Genomic DNA, 19,212 nt, shown 5'->3' on the forward strand with positions numbered 1-19,212 from the left:
AACTTAAGATGTTTCTTCGTGTATATGGCGTGTCTCCTTGTGTATTGGTGTGAGATATTTTGTTGTTTTAGTCAATTTACTTTGTTATATGCTAAATCACCTTTAGAAAAAAAAAAGAGAGAGAAAAGGGTATGAAAAGGAGACGTAGTCGCGGACGTAGTCGTGGCCGTGGGACTAAGCGAGCTTAAGAACCGAGAGAAGAAAGAGAAACAGTGGCCGAGCAAGAACATGGACCGAGAGTTGAGGCCGGGGATCATATGGCGACGGCGATGCAACAAATAACAAATATCCTAGCATGACTGGTAGATCAATAAGGCCAAATACCAGTGAATCAACCCCGGAATCCTGAGATAGGAGAGGATAGGGCTCTTGAGAGGTTCTAAAAGTTTCTACCTTCGAAATTTCATGGAGGGCCTGATCCGGATATAGCTGAATAGTGGTTGGAGGCAATGATTAACATCTTCGCGGCTTTAAACTACACGGAATAAAGACAAGTGAACTTTGTTGTGTTTCAGTTTGAAGGACCAACCCGAGTATGGTGGAATGTAATTAGAGCCAAGTGAGAAAGAGAACAGATGGTATGGACATGGGTGAACTTTGTGAGGGAATTTAACGAGAAGTATTTCCCACCTTTAGTCCAAGAAAGGAGAGAGGACGAGTTTATTGAGTTACGTCAGGGAACCCAGAATGTGGCTGAATATGAGATTAAATTTACTAAACTGTCCAAGTTTACTTCTGAATTGGTGGGCACGGAGCGGAGAAGAGTGAGACGGTTCATACAAGGATTGAATCTGAAAATCCAAGAAGCTTTAGCGGCGGTTCAGGTTAATACTTTTACGGAAGCCCTTGAGAAAATTCAAAAGATTGAGGATGCAAAAGCACAAGTAAAAGCCTACTAAACACGAAAAAGGGATGCATGTGGTAGTGTATTTGAGAAATCTAGCGAAAAGATAGCATCTTCTAAAGTACAAAAAGTGAACCCTTCACCCCGCCCACCATGGACATTAGGACACTAGATGAAAGATCTACAAAAAAAAGTCAAATAGGTCATGGGAAAATTTCTCAAGAAAGCCAAAAAGCGGCTTCTCACCTGGCTTGTGGATATTGTGAAAAGGCAAATCATACTGAAAATGAGTGTTGGAGGAAAGGACGAAAATGTTTGATTTGTGGGAGTAGCGATCACCAAATTAGTAGTTGCCCGATGAAGCAGCCCAGGGAAAATAATGTTCAACCACTGGATGGAACCAAACCGAGACAAATGAATAAAAGAGAGAATCGAACAAAAGTACCGGCAGAGGTATATGCCTTAGACAACCAACAAGCTCAGTCATCTGAAGGTAAAAATTTCGAGGACAAAATTTCTTAAGGGAGAGAGAGTGTGAGAACCCGAAAATTTTCACATTTTCTAGACATTATTTTATTTTTGCCTACATTTTTATACTTGTCTTTAAAATATTAAAGTTTCTATACATTTTTATAAGGCAGTACAGTTTTAAATCATTTTCCTACTATAAGTTAGTGTATGTTAAATTTGAAGTGTATTATAGACGTGGAACCCGCTAGTGCGATAAATTTTTGGTGACTAAATGATTTTTGTGCTAAACGTTATTATTTTATATGGTATTAGGAGATGATTAGAGGTTAGTTAGATAGATTAACCATTGGGAGTGAGAAGATAAGTTTAAAACATCTAAGGTGCCATGTGTCGCAAATCGGTTGGAGGTTGGATTTGACCAAGATCTTCTCACCTTTACTAAAACCAATTTTGACCCAAATTTTCTCCCATTTTTCTTGGTCTTGGCCAGCTGTTTGAGGAGCAAAATAAGAGAGAAAAAATTTCATTTTTACTTCACTTGCTAGCTTCAATCTTGAGTTTTAACCAATCAAATCACAAACTACTCCATACAAGTGATCACTAAGGAAGTTTAAAGGTTTTGGTGGAGTTATTTTGGAGGAGGAAGGTCTAAGCTACCATTTTTCCTTGTGGTCATAAGGTATATTGTCAAAAAAATCTTTCTTTTCTTCTAGTAATTGCATATTAGTGGTTTGGAAAATGAGAAATATGTAGTTTTATGAGGAATATTATGATTTGAAGTACTGATTGAGGAATTTTCAGTTTTCTTAGAGAATTTTCTGCCTTGTTCTGACCAATTCCATTCGGCCATGATGGAAGCCGAATTAGGCTTAAGTTAAAACATGAAAGTTGTAGGAAATGATGTTTTATAACTGATTGTAAAATTTTAACTCAATCTGAGCACTGTACCACATGAAATGACAAAAATACCCTTAACTGCCATAGGTAGAGTTTTGTAGACAGTTTTGACATTTTATCATTCTGGCTTTGTTTTTCACCTTGATCTGTATCAAATCAGTAGTTGCCCAAAATATGAAAGTTGTAGTCTTATGTTTTAGCTTTCCAACGCATCTAAAAATGCCTCAATCGGAATTGTGTAGCCTGAGTTATTATTATTTGAATTCAGTACTGGCAATCGTACTGATGAGGACATTTTGGTTCTGTAATCGGTACTTTTGACCTAGATTTGTGAATTGGATTGAGTGATTTTCATGAATGTTGTAGCCCTTTGTCTTAATTTCGAGCTAGTATAAAGTTCACATCAATCCGATAAACGTAACTCTAGTTGTGACTAAAATGTTATAAGATGTCGAATCTGCCATTTAGCCTTTTGCCTTCAAAACATGATTTCTGATTGGATTATTATATTGGTGTTCTATTTGTGTTGTACTTGGATGATTGTTGAGCCTATTGAACGGATATTGTAATGAGATTATCTGTGTATGACTTTGGGATTGATTGAAAAAAAATAATGAATCCATAAATGGCTGAAAAATAGGTAAAAATAAAGGGAGTGCTGTTCAAATTTACACTTGAGAACTAGGTAAGGATTTGAGGATGAATACCACTTGAACCATCTAGGATTTGTGTCTTCTTTTATCAAGATATATAAGTTAGAATTTGGCCGAAACTCGTACCCTTCAAAAAATGAAATTTACGACTAATAGAAATACGTTTTCTTTGTCACTTCGATTCAAATGGAGATTTCAAAGTTTTACGAGCGAGCATAAGTTTTACAAATATTTTACTCATGTTCTTTGGTTTAAATGTACTCTTTTCACTTCCAAAATCATATTTATACTTTGTACTATTAGTTATTCAGATTTTCTTTGGTTCACCTAAACTTTGGATGGTTTAACCGTAATATTTTTCTTTGGTTATTAGGGTTCCTTGGTGATTGAGGGTATTATTCAGAAGGATATTTTGGACGTTATTTTACTCAAATAGGTGAGTGTTCTCTGTTTGTTATGTTTCCATTAACTATATGATTTGTTGTGGATATTTGATTAAATGATAAATGTTTGTTAAAAATGAATTTTGCTAGGCGAGTGTGTATTTTATCGCACTCGACCTAAATGAAATGTGAAATTTGCAATGTTTAAGTGATTAAATGTTAGTTGTGCATGAATGTAAGCCTTTTGGCTGAACTGGGCGCTTGCCCTTCGTTGCTGGTCTACTCGAGCCAAAAGCGGACTCGGTCGGGCGATTTGGTGACCCTGGGTGAAAGTTTGGTATACTCAAGTATTATCACGTTGTCGGGTGGAGTCTGACCAATGTCCAGAAGGGGAAGAAATGAAATGAATGAACGAAAGGAGATTTTCAATTATAAATGAAATTTTAAATATTGGAGGAATAAGAAAATGAAACGAGAAGGAAAGAATGAAAGAATGAAAGGCTCCACGTGAGCATGTATCCATTTTAATGAATGTGTTATCATTGCTTTATATTGTAAATATTTTCTGAACTATTTGTTATTATATGACTAATGTTCTTGTTTATGTTGATTATGTGTTTGGAATCTCACTGAGCTTTTAACTCATTCCGTTAATTTTGTTTTCCTTAACAGGGGATGCAAGCAAGGACGAGATATTTGTACAGACTAACCTAGTCTAATTCTTTTGAATTTTGTAATGGTTCTCGCCCTAGCGCTTGGCAAGGATTGGATGTTTGAAGAATTGGAAATCTTTGTATATTTGAGTTGTATTTCTTTTAAGATAGAAATGTATATAAGTATATGTTTTAAGTTTGAAATTATTATTACACTTGTTCTTGTGGTCTTATGTTTTTCATATTTATTTGAGAATTATAGTGAGTCCTGGCGAGAGTTGGGCAGGCGGTCCGTCGAACCCTTTGGTTCGCCTTAGGGGGAGGTGGGGCTGTCACACAGCCTTTTGCGGATTGTAATATTGGTATATTGTTTCCCATTATTAATATGTCATCCACATATAGTATAAGGAAAACGATTGAACTCCCACTAACATTCTTGTATACACAAGGTTCATTCGAATTTTTGAGAAATCCAAACTCTTTGATTGTTTCATTGAATCGGATGTTCCAACTCCTAGATACTTGCTTAAGTCCATAAATGAACCTGTGTAGCTTACATAGTTGATTAGGATTTGGAGATGTAAAACCTCCAGACTATGTCATGTACACATCTTCCTGCAAATTTCCATTAAGGAATGCAATTTTTACATCAATCTGCCAAATCTCATAGTCATGATATGCCACTATTGCAAGCAATATCCAAATGGACTTAAGCATTATTACTGATGAGAAAGTTTTATCATAATCGATTCCCTCTTTCTGCTTGTAGCCTTTGGCTACCAGTCTAGCTTTATAGATAATCACATTTCCTTCTATATCTGTCGTCTTTTTGAAGACCCATTTACACCCTACAGGTTTTATCCCTTCAGGTGGATCAACCAAGGTCCATACTTTGTTGTCGTACATGAAATTCATTTCGGAATTCATGGCTTCCAACCATTTGGAGGAGTCTGGACTATCCAACACTTCTTGGTAGATAGTAGGTTCGTCATCTTGAATGACTAGTATATTATTGCTTTGGCTCATAAGAAATTTGTTGATCTTGATCCCTATCTTTTGATGTTTACAAAACAAATGGATGATACTAATATTTCTTCAAGTTATATTTTCAGTTATGAAGTTATTTGATTCCATGAACAAGTGCAATTGAAAGAAGACAAAGTATGCTGATGCTGTCGGACGCTCAAAAAGACTGCATCGGACGTCCGACAACCATTGAGTATCTTTGGACGCAGAAAACCAACCTATCTGACGTCCTAAGGAATTGAAGAAAAATTCCCAGTTTTACATCATACCTTCGGACGCAGAAAACTAGCCTATCGGACGTCCGAAAGAATTGAAGAAAAAGTCTTAAACTCTCTGTCTGCTGTCGGACGCATAAAACAGGGCTACCGGACGTCCGACACTGCCAACGGATAGTTGACTGTTCAGCTACTTTCTATCCGTTGGAAGCATTAATGAGACACTTTCTTGGTCCTATATAAATAGTAGTTGGTCAGATATTTCAAACAACTTTGGCACACTGAAGATACAAAAGATCTAGAGAGATTTTAGTGAAAAAATACTCTTCAAAGAAGATTTGTAGTCTTAGTGGTGTGAGGTTCATTGTAAACTTTTCATTTGTGAGTGAATACTTCATGAGTGTAACTCTGTGAGGGTTATTCGAGTGATAGTAAAACTTTCTTGTTTGACCAAGTGCGGCTTGGGGCGAGGAGGAAGTGATCCTTCCTTTGTACACAAGAGTGATTGTAATTCATCAACTTGAAGTAGCTTGTTTGAATCAATCTACAAGCTCAAGAGGAGTTGGGTAGTTAATTGGTTTGCAATTCTTTCCTTTTTATTTACTTATTCTTACGTTTATGATCTTTAAATTGTTTATCTCTTCTACTCACAAGCACCTGTGATTTCTTATCAACTGCTCCATTGTGTGGTCGCCTAGAAAAGGGTTGTTTTCGGGCCTTACAAAATTCATATCTCTTGGGAGCTGAGCGTACCCTTACTGACATACAGGGCCCTTGTATATCCATAGCTTTTGTATGCGCACCATCATTATGTGGCGGAAGTTGTTATTCAACAGGTTGCTCAATGTTTATTTGATGATCTTGAATTTCTTCAAGATCCATTCTACTCCCACTGTCTCTTTCTAGAATAAACTCTCTTTCTAGAAAAATAGCATGGTTTGAGACAAACACCTTTTGCTCAATTGGGTTGTAGAAATAGTACCCTATAGACTCTCTTAGATACCCTACAAACAAACACTTATCAGATCTAGTATCAAGTTTATCCGATTCTGCCCTCTTCACATAAGTTGGGCAGCCCCAAACCTTCATGTAGGATAGATTAGGTTTCTTCCCTTTCCATATTTCATATGGAGTTGAGTCAACAACCTTGGTAAGTACTCGATTAAGAGCATGGGAGGCAGTATCCAATACATATCCCCAAAACGATTTTGGGGCACTCGAGTGGCTCATCATGGACCGTACCATATCTAATAGGGTTCGGTTTTTCCTTTCAGACACACCATTTAGCTGTGGTGTACCTGGAGGAGTCCATTGTGGAACTATTCCATTATCCTTCAAATAAACTCAAAAGTCATCACTTAAGTATTCTCTGTCACAATCGGATCGTAGTGTCATAACACCTTTACCTGTTTGTTTCTCTACTTCATTTCTGAATTCTTTAAACTTTTCAAAAGATTCAGATTTGTATTTCATTAAAATACACATAACCATATCTAGAATGATCATCTGTGAAGGTAATGAAGTATGAACATCCATCTCTAGCTGTAATTGACATTGGACCACATACATCAGTATGTATTAGCCCATGTAAATCACTAACCCGTTCTCCCTTTCTAGTAAAGGGCATTTTTGTCATTTTTCCAAACAAACAAGCTTTACATATATCATATGATTCATAATCAAATGTGATACAGTCCTCGATCAACACGTTTCGAGATACATAGTACGTTTGCCCAAGAATCTAGCGAGATTGTCCAACGCTTGGATTGCGGGATCTAAAACCAAAACGGATGACACGAATTGATTGAAGGTGGTAGAACGACGACTCCAATTGAGGTGTTTACTCTAGTGGATAGGTCGGTAGAACAATTTAGGATAATCCGCGAGATCGCTTAAGAACTCTTGCCTAAGCAAGTGAAGGATCGAATGCTCTCAATAAGTAAAGAGAAACAAATCAGAATTTTTATTGTAAAACTTGTGTACCCGTTAACTGTACAAAGTGAGCCTTTATATAGGCTAAGTGATACGGTCCTCGATCAACTCGTTTCGAGACATGTAGCACGTTGCCCAAAGATCTAGCGAGATTGTCCGACGCTTGGATTGTGGAATCTAGAATCAAAGCGACGATACGATTTGATTAAAGGTGGTAGAAGGACGACTCCAACGAAGGTGACTACTCCAATAGATAAGTCGGTTGAACAATCAAGAACAAGACGCAAGATTGCTCAAGACCTTTGCCAAAGCAAGTAAAAGACTCGAAACTCTCTCTTAGAGTAAGAATCGAAATAAAGAAAAACTTTATTGATAAAACGTGTACCTTAAACCTTACAAAGCTAGCCTTTTTATAGACTAAAAGTAACAAGAAAAACCCTAAGAAAATCCTAAAAGAGCAGTCGGCCATCTTGGTGTCAAGATGGACCGGCCCATGCTTCTACTACACAGTTAATCTAACCCTAAGCAACCTTAAGGCCTAAAGACCCTACTTCGACCCAATCACTTGGAGGCCTGCTTGATTCTCCATGGGTTTGGATTATAGTGTAGATGATTTGCTTGTTTCCTTCTAGGCCTTCAATATTTCTATGGATTCCATGTTGGTCTTGGACCATTCGAACAAGGCCTTGGAGGGATTCCTTGAAGAGCTTGGCTCGTGCACGTGTAACTGGGCCCAATGGAACTCGGATCGGGTCATTGCGTGGGTCTTGATCCATGCACACATCAGTCCCCTCCTCTTGAGAAGGATTTGCTATCCTCCTCGTCAAGAAACGGGCTCAAATCAGCCACATTGAAGGTCGCGCTAACATTGTACTCCCCAGATAGCTGCAATTTGTAAGCGTTATCATTAACTCGTTGGAGCACTCGGAAGGGTCTATCACCTCTTGGGGACAACTTACTTTGTCGCTGCTTAGGAAATCTCTCCTTTCGCAAGTTTAGCCAAACCCAATCTCCTGGCTCAAAAAATCATCTTACGACGATACTTGTTGGCTTGCTGGATGTATTGTTGAGTACGCCTCTCAATGTTTGCCCGAACGGCTTCATGTAACCTGCGCACAAATTTAGCCTTCTTTTTTCCATCTAAGTTTGTGTGCTCAAAGGAAGGTAAGGGTACTAAATCAAGGGGGGTCAGCGGATTAAAGCCATAAACAATCTCAAAAGGTAAGTAGTGTGGAGCACTGTGAATAGTTCGATTGTAGGCAAATTCAACATGAGCCTAGCACTCTTCCCAAGTTTTAAAATTCTTTTTAATCAAAACCCGAAGTAGTGTGCCAAGTGTACGATTGACAACTTCAGTTTGTCCATCGCTTTGTGAATGACTGGTGGTGGAGAATAATAATCTGGTGCCAAGTTTAGACCACAAAGTTTTCCAAAAGTAAGTCAAAAACTTTACATCCCTATCGCTAACAATGGTCTTAGGCATGCCATGCAGACGGACTATTTCTTTGAAGAACAAAGTAGCAATGTGAGATGCATCGTCAGTTTTGTGACAAGAAATAAAACGTATCATCTTAGAAAATCTATCAACGACGACAAAGATGGAATCATTATCCCTAGGAGATCTAGGGAGTTCTAAGACAAAATCCATAGACAAGTCTACCCAAGGATAGTGTGGAATCGGCAATGGGGTATACAGGTCGTATGAATTTGTTTTGGACTTCGCCTTATGATAAGGGACACGTCTACCAACCATGCGTTCAACATCTCGACGCATGTGAGGCCAGTAAAAGTGCTCTTGTAACATGGCTAGAGTTTTGACAATGCCGAAGTGTCCCATGAGAACACCACTATGTGCCTCCTTAACCAAAAGATCACGGATGGAAGAATGAGACACACACAACTTATCCACATGAAATAGAAATCCATCATGCAAAAAGTACTTTTCATGTGGGTTCTTAACACAAGCAGCATATATGTCACCAAAGTCATGATCATGCGTGTAGAGTTCCTTAATCATTTCGAACCCTAATAACTTAGCATTAAAAAAGACAAGCAAGGAATGTCTACGTGATAAGGCATCAGCTACCACATTTGTTTTGCCAGTCTTGTACTTAATCACCTAGAAAAAGGTGTCAATGAGGCTTACCTATTTGGCATGTCTCTTGCTCAACTTAAGTTGCCCCTTGAGAAACTTCAGTGACTTGTGATCAGTGTATATCACGAACTCCCGAGGGTGAAGATAGTGTTGCCAGGTCTCCAAGGCCCTCACCAGTGCGTACAACTCCTTGTCATACGTGGGGTAGTTTTAGGCAACTCCTCCCAGTTTTTCGCTAAAGAAGGCACAAGGCCTTTTGTCTTGTATGAGAACAGCGCCAACGCCTACACCAGAAGCATCACATTCGATTTCAAAAGTCTTGTTAAAGTTTGGTAATACTAAAACGGGTGCATGTGTGAGTTTGTTTTTGAAGGTAAGAAATGTTTGTTCTTGGGTTTCCCCCCAATGGAACTTGTCATTCTTCTTGGTCACAGCGGTTATTGGGACGGCAATGGTGCTGAAGTCCTTGACAAAGAGCCGGTAGAAACCCGCCAATCGAAGAAAGCTGCGCATCTCAGGGACGGATGTAGGAGTTGGCCATTATTTGATGGCCTCAATCTTGGACTCGTCTACTTTGATACCCTGCAAACTCACTACATAGCCCAGAAACATAAGTTCATTAGTACACAAGGTGCACTTCTTGAGATTAGCGTATAAATGCGCATGTCGAAGTGTCTCAAGAACTAATCGCACATGCTCCAGGTGCTCTTGTTCACTTCGGCTATATATGAGAATATCATCAAAGCAAACAATGACAAATTTTTCAATGAAATTTCTCAAAACATGGTTCATTAATCACATGAACGTGCTAGGGCATTAGTCAGTCCAAAAGGGATAACTAGCCACTCATAGAGACCATGTTTGGTTTTGAAGGCCGTTTTTCATTCATCGCTTTCTTTCATCCTAATTTGATGATAGCCACTCCTTAAATCAATTTTAGTGAATATTATAACACCATCGAGTTCATCAAGCATATAATCTAATCTAGGAATAGGATGACGATATTTCACAGTGATTGCATTAACGACCCTACAGTCAATGCACATGCACCAAGTGCCATCCTTTTTGAGGACAAGTACCACAGGCACAGCACAAGGATTTAGACTCTTCTTTACCCAACCCTTACCTAGTAGTCCATTAACTTGCCATTGAAGCTCTTTTGTCTCTTCAGGACCCATGCGGTAAGCAGGTTTGTTGGGTAGTGGTGCTCCAGGGATGAGGTCGATTTGGTGCTCAATCTCTCGAATGGGTGGTAAGCCATCAGGGACCTCGTCAAGGAAAACATCCTCAAATTCCTGCAAAAGAGCAACCATACTCGAAGGCAATGCCTTATTGACCTCAGCAACATCTAAGAGCACATGTTTGTAAATCATGAGAAGTACAGGCTAATCAGAATTTACAACTTTTCTAACATTTTTAGCCTTAATGATCATGTTTTGCTTCCTAGTGGGTGGTTTATTGGGTGAATGATCATGCGTTACACTAGGCGTGCTCACTTGACCCTTGGTCGATTGCTCACTTGTAGAAGTGGAGCATTTGCCAGGGTCGGCAGCCTTTTGTTTTCTCTTTTGGCGATCTTATTCACACTCTCTTTGTAACTTAAATTGGTCCTCATACACTTGTGCAGGTGTGAGTGGTGTGAGGACCAGGCGTTTGACATTGTGCAAGAGAGTGGATTTATTTGCCCTACCATCAAATGTGACGTATTTATCAAACTGCCAAGGTCTCACTAGAATGACATGTGTCGCATGCATAGGCACAACATCACACAAAACTTCATCAACGTAATTGCTAATGGAGAAAGGGATGCGTACCTGTTTGTAGACACGTACCTCACCTTCTTCACTTAGCTATTAGAGTCGGTATGGGTGCGGATGCCTAGTGATAGGAAGGCCTAGACTCTTTACCATGAGTAGGCTCGTCATATTCGTGCAACTTCCACCATCGATGATGAGGCTACACACTTTGTCACTTACTTTACAACGTGTGTAAAATAAGTTCTCCCTTTGTAGTTGCTCGTCCTCTTTAACGCAGGTGGTTAACACTCGTCGTGATACCAAGCAACCTGTTTCTCCTTGTGTAGGAGAGCATTCTTTCCCAGCCGAGTCTCCCTCTACGCAATCATTCGTGTGCAATTCGGGCATCTCCTCACAATCATCGTCATCAGACATAACTTCACCATTGTGAGTGATTAACATGACTCGTTGGTTCGGACATTGGAATTGGATATGTCCAAACCCTTGGCACTTGAAGCACTTGATGTCCCTACTCCTAGTTTTAGGAGTCTCATGCGGTGCCTTTGAAGTGGACCTGGAAACATCGGTAACTTTGTTAGGGGTAGAATAGAAATTTCGGTTAAAAGCATTACCTTGAATTCGGCTAGAAGAAGTTGGCGTGGCCAAATATCCAGCCTCGTGGTTCGCTCTCTGTGGTTGGTTGCCCTTCCATGAGGTCGAGCTGGAAAATTGGAAGATACGGGTTCCTTGCCTCAATTTCTTTCCTCGTTCGGCCTTGATAGCGAGTTCAAGAAGATCGTGCATGTCCACATAATGTTGGAGTTCTAAAGTTTCTTGAAAGTCAGGGTTGAGATGTCGAAGAAACCTAGCCATGGTTGCTTCACTATCTTTTTGAAGGTTCGCCCTCATCATGGTCATCTCAATCTCCTTGTGGTAATCTTCCACGCTCATGTTATCTTGAGTGAGGGTTTGAAGTTTGGCGTGGAGATCCCGATTGTAGTAGCTCGGAAGGAATCTCTTACGCATCAATGCCTTGAGTTCTCGCCAAGTTCGGACTCGCGATTCTCCCATTCTCATTCTATGGGTCCTCACTTGGTCCCACCAAGTTAGAGCGTAGTCGGTGAACTCAACGGTGGCGACCTTAACCTTTTGTTCCTCACTATAGTCATAACAGTCGAAAACCATCTTGATACGGCTTTCCCATTCCAAATAAGTTACAGGGTCACTCTTGCCCTTGAACGCGGGAACTTGAATTTTAAGGCCCTTTAGTTCGTTCTTAGACGTGTCTCTTCTAGGCTTCTCGGGTCGCTTCTCATCCTTACTAGCGGAGTAGTCCTCGCTATTCGCCTCTTTGGGGCCATGGTTACTCCGGTTGTGGGATCTCGAACAAGAGCTTCGGGTGAGACTCTTGGATAGCTCGTTAAATTGAGTGTGCAACTCCTCCATTTGTTGCTCACTAATTCGCTTGAGTTCGTTCTTCATGGCGGTGAACATCAAGGAGTAGTCTGTGGTTGGTCGATGTTGCTCCATGTCTCTCCATTTATGTCCTGCAAAAGGTTAGTAGCAAGAAAATATATTCTCACCTCACTTCCTTAGTGTATCACTCATGCTCGTGTGTAGTACTCAAATCACTCTATTAGACTTACCAAGTACCTTTACCTGTTGGGTTAGGTAGTTGAGAAATGCTGCTCAACTCCAACGATTTGGTCACCAATTTTTCCCGCAAGTTTAATCACGAAATAAGACACGAGATTGAGGGAGAATGGCGTAGAAAAAGGGTAGTTTGGAGGAAGTATGGTGGTGGATAGCAAGGGGAAAAACGCAAGATGTGAGCACAAACGGAAGAAACCCTAATTTTTCTAAATTGTAGGAGTGGTTCCTAAATTGTAGGAGTGAAAGTAGGAGTGGTTTCCTAACACAAGGGAGTTATCCAAGTGTCCTATTTAGTTTCCTAAAGTGATTTGGAAAACAGGTTGGGTTTGAAAACTTCTTTGAAGACCTCTCTTGAACAACCTTTAGCAACTTCCAAACTCTTCTCCAAAACAGATTCTGCTCCTTTCCTCTTTTTAACCGAAAATTTTCAGAATTTTTCTTCTTAAACCTGTCCCCAAAGTCGGCTACTTCCCTATAAAATCCCTCTTTTCATAGCCGCACTCTACTCCCAAGAAATTCAGCTCTCTTACTCTCAAGACACAAGCAACTCGGCTCTCCCCCTTTCTTCGCAAGGCAAGGCAATTTTGGTTCTTGTTTCAAGATAATGGATTCCCAAAATAACGTGAGCAATGTCACTCAAGGATCCCCCAAACGGCTTACTCAAGAAGCTCCCAAGAAAACCCTTTATGGATGCGAGAGCGTACAAGAAACTTTTTTTTCGAAGGGAGGTGCAAGTTTTCAAGGCTCAAGATGATCAAAAACCACAAGAACCTCAAAGGGTGGTACAAGTGATTAAAGCTCAAGGTGATCAAGATTTTCAAGAAGAGATAGGTCAAAACTTTTGAATTCTACCTTCTTGTTGTAATTTTCTGGTTGGTTAGAACAAGCGGCAACAAAACAGATTTAGCAATAAAGGAACTTGATTTTTCTTTCTCGTTTCTTCCCTTGTCCGTTTCTATTTTTTTTTTTCTTTTTTTTTTGACTTAAGGACAATTCAAATACTTGGCCGATTGGTCAAACCAGATTCGGTCAGACCTCTTTTTTTTTTCACACAAGAAGCGTTCAACCCCACAAGTTCTTGCAAGAATTCTCCAAGAAACTTTCAAGAGTGTCGAGTAGTTTCAAGAAACTCAAGAAACCTAAAATTCTTATAGATTTCCTTCAAGATTCGCAACACCAACAAGTTTAAACCCCCAAATCAGTTTAGAAAATTAACTAAAACAACTTGGATAATACCATATAAACTTGGACAGATTTGACAACAAGAAGAAACCCTAGCCGCCAAGACAAAACCCTAGCCGTCGCCTAATTGCTTTCTTGTTGCTTTGGCTTGGACTAACATCATGGACAGATTTGGGTAAGGCGATGAGCAAGACTAAGGGTAGATTTGCTGACAATAAACGACTCACTAGCAAAGGTAGATTGCGGAAAGATTGTGGTCCTCAAAAGTGCAACAATGACCGCGGCTGATTAGCCCCCTTTTCCTTTTTTTTTGAATGGGAAAGAATGCAAACGACACACGAACTGGTTAACAACGACACAACACAGGAATTTCGGACAGATTAGGAACAAGGCTCAAATGACAAGAACAAACACGACGCAAACAGAAATTTTTTTTGTGAGACAATGCAGCAGAAACAAGGAAAACTAAGACAAAAAAAGTAAAACAAACAACGGATATAACGGAAGATACCTCAACCAAAACTCTGAAAGCCAACTGATACGGTTCTCGATCAACTCGTTTCGAGACACGTAGCATGTTGTCCAAGGATCTAGCGAGGTTGTCCGACGCTTGGATTGTAGAACCTAGAATCAAACAGACAACACGATTTGATTAAAGGTGGTAGAACGACGACTCCAACGAAGGTGACTATTCCGGTGGATAGGTCGATTGAACAATCAAGGACAAGACGCAAGATTGCTCAAGACCCTTGTCAAAGCAAGTAAAAGACTCGAAACCCTCTCTTAGAGGAAGAATCGAAATAAAGGAAAACTTTATTGATAAGACGTGTACCTTAAACCTTACAAAGCTAGCCTTTTTATAGGCTAAAGGTAACAAGAAAAACCTTAAGAAAACCCGAAAAGAGCATTCGGCCATCTTGGTGTCAAGATGGGCTGGCCCATGCTTCTACTACGCAGTTAATCTAACCCTAAGCAACCTTAAGGCCTAAAGACTCTATTCGGCCCAATCACTTGGAGGCCCGCTTGACTCTCCATGGGATTGAATCATGGTGTAGATAATTTGCTTGTCTCCTTCTAGGCTTTCAATATCTCTATGGACTCCATGTTGGTCTTGGACCATTCGAACAAGGCCTTGGAGAGATTTCTTGAAAAGCTTGGCTTGTGCACGTGTGACTGGACCCAATAAAACTCGGACCGGGTCATTGCGTGGGCTCTGATCCATGTATACATCACTAAGGGGCTAATGAAACCCTAAGAAACTAGATAAGGAAGCTCGGCCACTCCTTGGACAAGGTGGGCCGGCCCATGATGCAAATAAACTATTCTATTCCAACTCTAAACAATTGAACCTAACACTAAGGCCTAGGGCCTAGTCGACCAACCCTTCATGGGCTCTTTTCGTGGGATTGGATCATCATGTAGACAACTTGATTACCACCTTCCAAACCTTCAATATCCCGATGGACTCCTTGTTGGTCTTGAACATTTCGCATAAGAGTTTGAAGGGACTCTTTGAAGCGCTTGGTCCGTGCACGTGTGACTGGGCCCAATGGAACTCAAACTGGATCATTACTTGGACTAAGGTCCGTGCACACATCAGTCCCCTCCACTTGAGAAGGATTTGTCCTCAAATCTGAATGGAAATGGATGATACTACAAGAGTTGGTAGTATGAACTCCAAATCTAATGCCACCACATATTGGCCCTCTTAGATTGAATGATACTTGCATACGTCATGATTACTATGATTCGGTACTTATGTCTCTTGGCTAGTTTGAAAATGCTCACAACCAGCCAAGAAAAACTCATGGCTTTACTCCAATGGCTCCTCTTGTTCGTATCATTCCCCTCCTTTTGAAAGCAATTTGCCCACAAATTGAAGCACGAATGGTGACAAGACGAGTTACATGCCTTCAACTCAATCTTATTATAATGGCTACAGATGTCATCCAATGCAAAACCCACGTGCTAAGTTGGAAAATAACCCTTGTCGAACCTTGAATCTCACAAACCATATTCAATGTATGCTCAACTTGATCGTTTGTGGTCATGAGGTAAGGGTCCTCAAAGTGGTGTGAAGTGCATCCCATGAAATCGAACTCCGACCCGAACATACTTGCAAGGTCCCAAGGCAGATTTGGTGATGTTGGAGTTTCATGTGGACTAAGAGCAAGACGAAAATCATAATGGCCATTGAGGTACTTGTTCTTTAAACGAACCCTTGGTACACAACCATCTCCAAAATGTGGAGTATTCCCTTCAAGATAAGCTCGAATCAACTCCCCTTTGGTGTGGACTGATTGGAGTTGATATTGTTCCATGAATGGATACCAACGGGGTTTAACTCTTGGAGTACCAACTCCATGGAGGCTTGCAAGGTCTACAATTGATTTTGGAATGGAACACACCAAGATCAGCTCAACGTGCCTTTGCTTGATTTGTATAAAAGAAGAAACACTAAACAAAGCAAAGATAAGTTCGTTAGGAAAATAATAGGCCTTCATCGGGTTGCTCAAGAGCAGCCCACTTTCTCTCTTTTCTTCCATTTTACCACCCATCTCATCAGGTTTTTTTATCTCTTTTTCTAGTTCAACAGCTGACCCTTTCATCTCATTGCTTTCAACTCCCTTGGGTTTTACCTCGTCAGGCACAATTCCCTCATCTAACTTTTTCTCCATTCTATAATGCTCAAGTTCACTTTTCATGTATGTTAGATCAATATAAAACTGGTCATAAGTAAGTGATACAAGTACAAAACGATGACTATTAAATAAGAAGGAATACTTATTAGTATGTCCATCATATTTAACTTCTCGCTTCGACGTCCATGCTTTGCCAAACAACACACGTGTCACTTGAATTGGGACTACATCACACAATACCTCGTCCACATATTTGCTGATTTGAATAGGTACAAATGTGTGCTTAGTAACCCAAACAACACCATGAGTACTCATCAACTTGTACGGTTGAAGATGATCAATGGTTGGAAGATTTAATTTCTCAACCATGATAGCACTTGCAAGGTTGACTTTACAACTCCTATCAATGGCCAAGCTACAGATTTTATCTTTGACACCACAACGAGTATAAAACCAACCAAGCAACTGAGATTTGACGAGATTCAATTGCTCATCTACATTACGTGATGCCACTTCTTTGACTCCCTTAGGATCAGCAAGACAATGTTGTGGACTTGTACTCGCCATGACGTATGAGTGAACCTGTAAAAAGTTAGCAATAAAACCGAAGATATTGCCTTTCACGCTCCCTTACGTGTATCCACTCACACTCGTGGATATGGATGTCACTCTAATGCTTTCATGACACTTCTCAAGTCACAAATTATTCCTCTTGAAGAAATGAAATTTCTCGATGAGTTTTCAGTCAACTTCTCTCCAAGTACTCCAAGATTGTAACATTTAAGTGGTTGGAATTTGAAGGGAAGTTTTGGACAGATTTGATGGATGCGCTAGTATGAATGGAATCTCAATGAAAACTTAGCTTCCAAAAATGTAGGAGAGTGTTCCTAAAATGTAGGAGCGTGCTCCTAAAATATAGGAGAGAATGTAGGAGAGTCATCCAGGTGCTTTACTTAGTCTCCTAATTGACTTTGAAAAATTTAGTAAACAACTTGGATGAAACAAACAATACTTGGATAGATTTGAAACAAAAAAATCCTCGCGCAAATGAAACTCTAGCCGCAAGTAGAAACCCTAGCTGCCGCCTCACTTGTTTTCTTGTTGCTCAAGTGATGACTAATGACCAAGACAAATTTGGGAACACAATCTTACGGCAAATTTTGGACAGAAATTATCGACAAACTAGACACAAATACAAAAAGGATAACACACCAACAGATTTTGTATTTGGATGAACAGTAACGTGAACAGTGTCGGTAAACAGTAACGATGAACAGTGTCGGTGAACAGTACGATGAACAGTGTTGTTTTTTTTTAATTAACAAGGCAGCGGACAAAACACAAAAATCCTACGGCACAGCTACAAAAAATAAGGATATAATGAAATATACCTCCACCTAAGCTCTGAAGCCAACTGATACGGTCCTCGATCAATACGTTTCGAGACACGTAGCACGTTTGCCTAGGGATCTAGCGAGGATGTCCAACGTTTGGATTGCGGGATCTAAAACCAAAACGGACGACACGAATTGGTTGAAGGTGGTAGAACGACGACTCCAATTGAGGTGTTTAGTCTAATGGATAGGTCGGTAAAACAATCTAGTACAATTCGCGAGATTGCTCAAGAACCCTTGCCTAAGCAAGTGAAGGATCGAATGCTCTCAATAAGTGAAGAGAAACAAATCAGATTTTTTATTGTAAAACTTGTGTACCTGTTAACCGTACAAAGTGAGCCTTTATATAGGCTAAGGGGCTAATGAAACCCTAAGAAACTAGATAAGGAAGCTCGGCCACTCCTTGGACAAGGTGGGCTGGTCCATGACTCAAATAAACTATTGTAATCCAATTCTAAATAAATGAACCTAACACTAAGGCCTAGGGCCTAGTCGACCAACCCTTCATGGGCTCTTTTCGTGGGATTGGATCATCATGTAGACAACTTGATTACCACCTTCCAAAACCTTCAATATCCCGATGGACTCCTTGCTGGTCTTGAACATTTCGCATAAGAGCTTGAAGGGACTCTTTGAAGCGCTTGGTCCGTGCACGTGTGACTGGGTCCAATGGAACTCGAACTGGAACATTACTTGGACTAAGGTCCATGCACACATCAGTCCCCTCCACTTGAGAAGGATTTGTCCTCAAATCTGGATGGAAATGGATGTTACTATAAGAGTTGGTAGTATGAACCCCAAATCTAATGCCACCATATATTGGCCCTCTTAGACTGACTGATACTTGCATACATCATGATTATTATGATTCGGTGCTCATGTCTCTTGGTTAGTTTGAAAATGCTCACAACCAGCCAAGAAAAACTCATGGTTTTACTCCAATGACTCCTCTTGTTCGTATCAAAATGAGTCCAAGTATCCATCTTTGTATAATTTGGAAATGCGTTTCTCATTTACATGACCAAGTCTACAGTACCAGAGGTAGATTTTGTTTAGTTTATCTAATCTCATTCTCTTTTTATTCACATTGAGAATTTGGTTATCCAGATTTAGAATATATAAACCATTATTCCAATTTTCAAAACCATAAAACACATCATTTTTTAAAGAACGAACAACATTTATTCTCCTGGGTTATCCTATACCCATTCAAATCCAAACAGAAAATAGAAATGATGTTTGTAGTGAGTGCTGGAACATAATAATAATTTGATAATTCTAAAATTACTCTACTGGATAAAGCAATATAATAAGTCCCTATAGCTAGAGCAGCAACTTTTGCTCCATTGCCAACACATAGAGTGACTTCACCATTCTCCAGTTGTCTACTATCCTTTAGACCCTGCAAAGATGTGCAAATATGAGTACCACATTCG

Source organism: Coffea arabica, chromosome 9c, assembly GCF_036785885.1.
Source record: "Coffea arabica cultivar ET-39 chromosome 9c, Coffea Arabica ET-39 HiFi, whole genome shotgun sequence".
NCBI classification, from domain to species: Eukaryota; Viridiplantae; Streptophyta; class Magnoliopsida; order Gentianales; family Rubiaceae; genus Coffea; species Coffea arabica.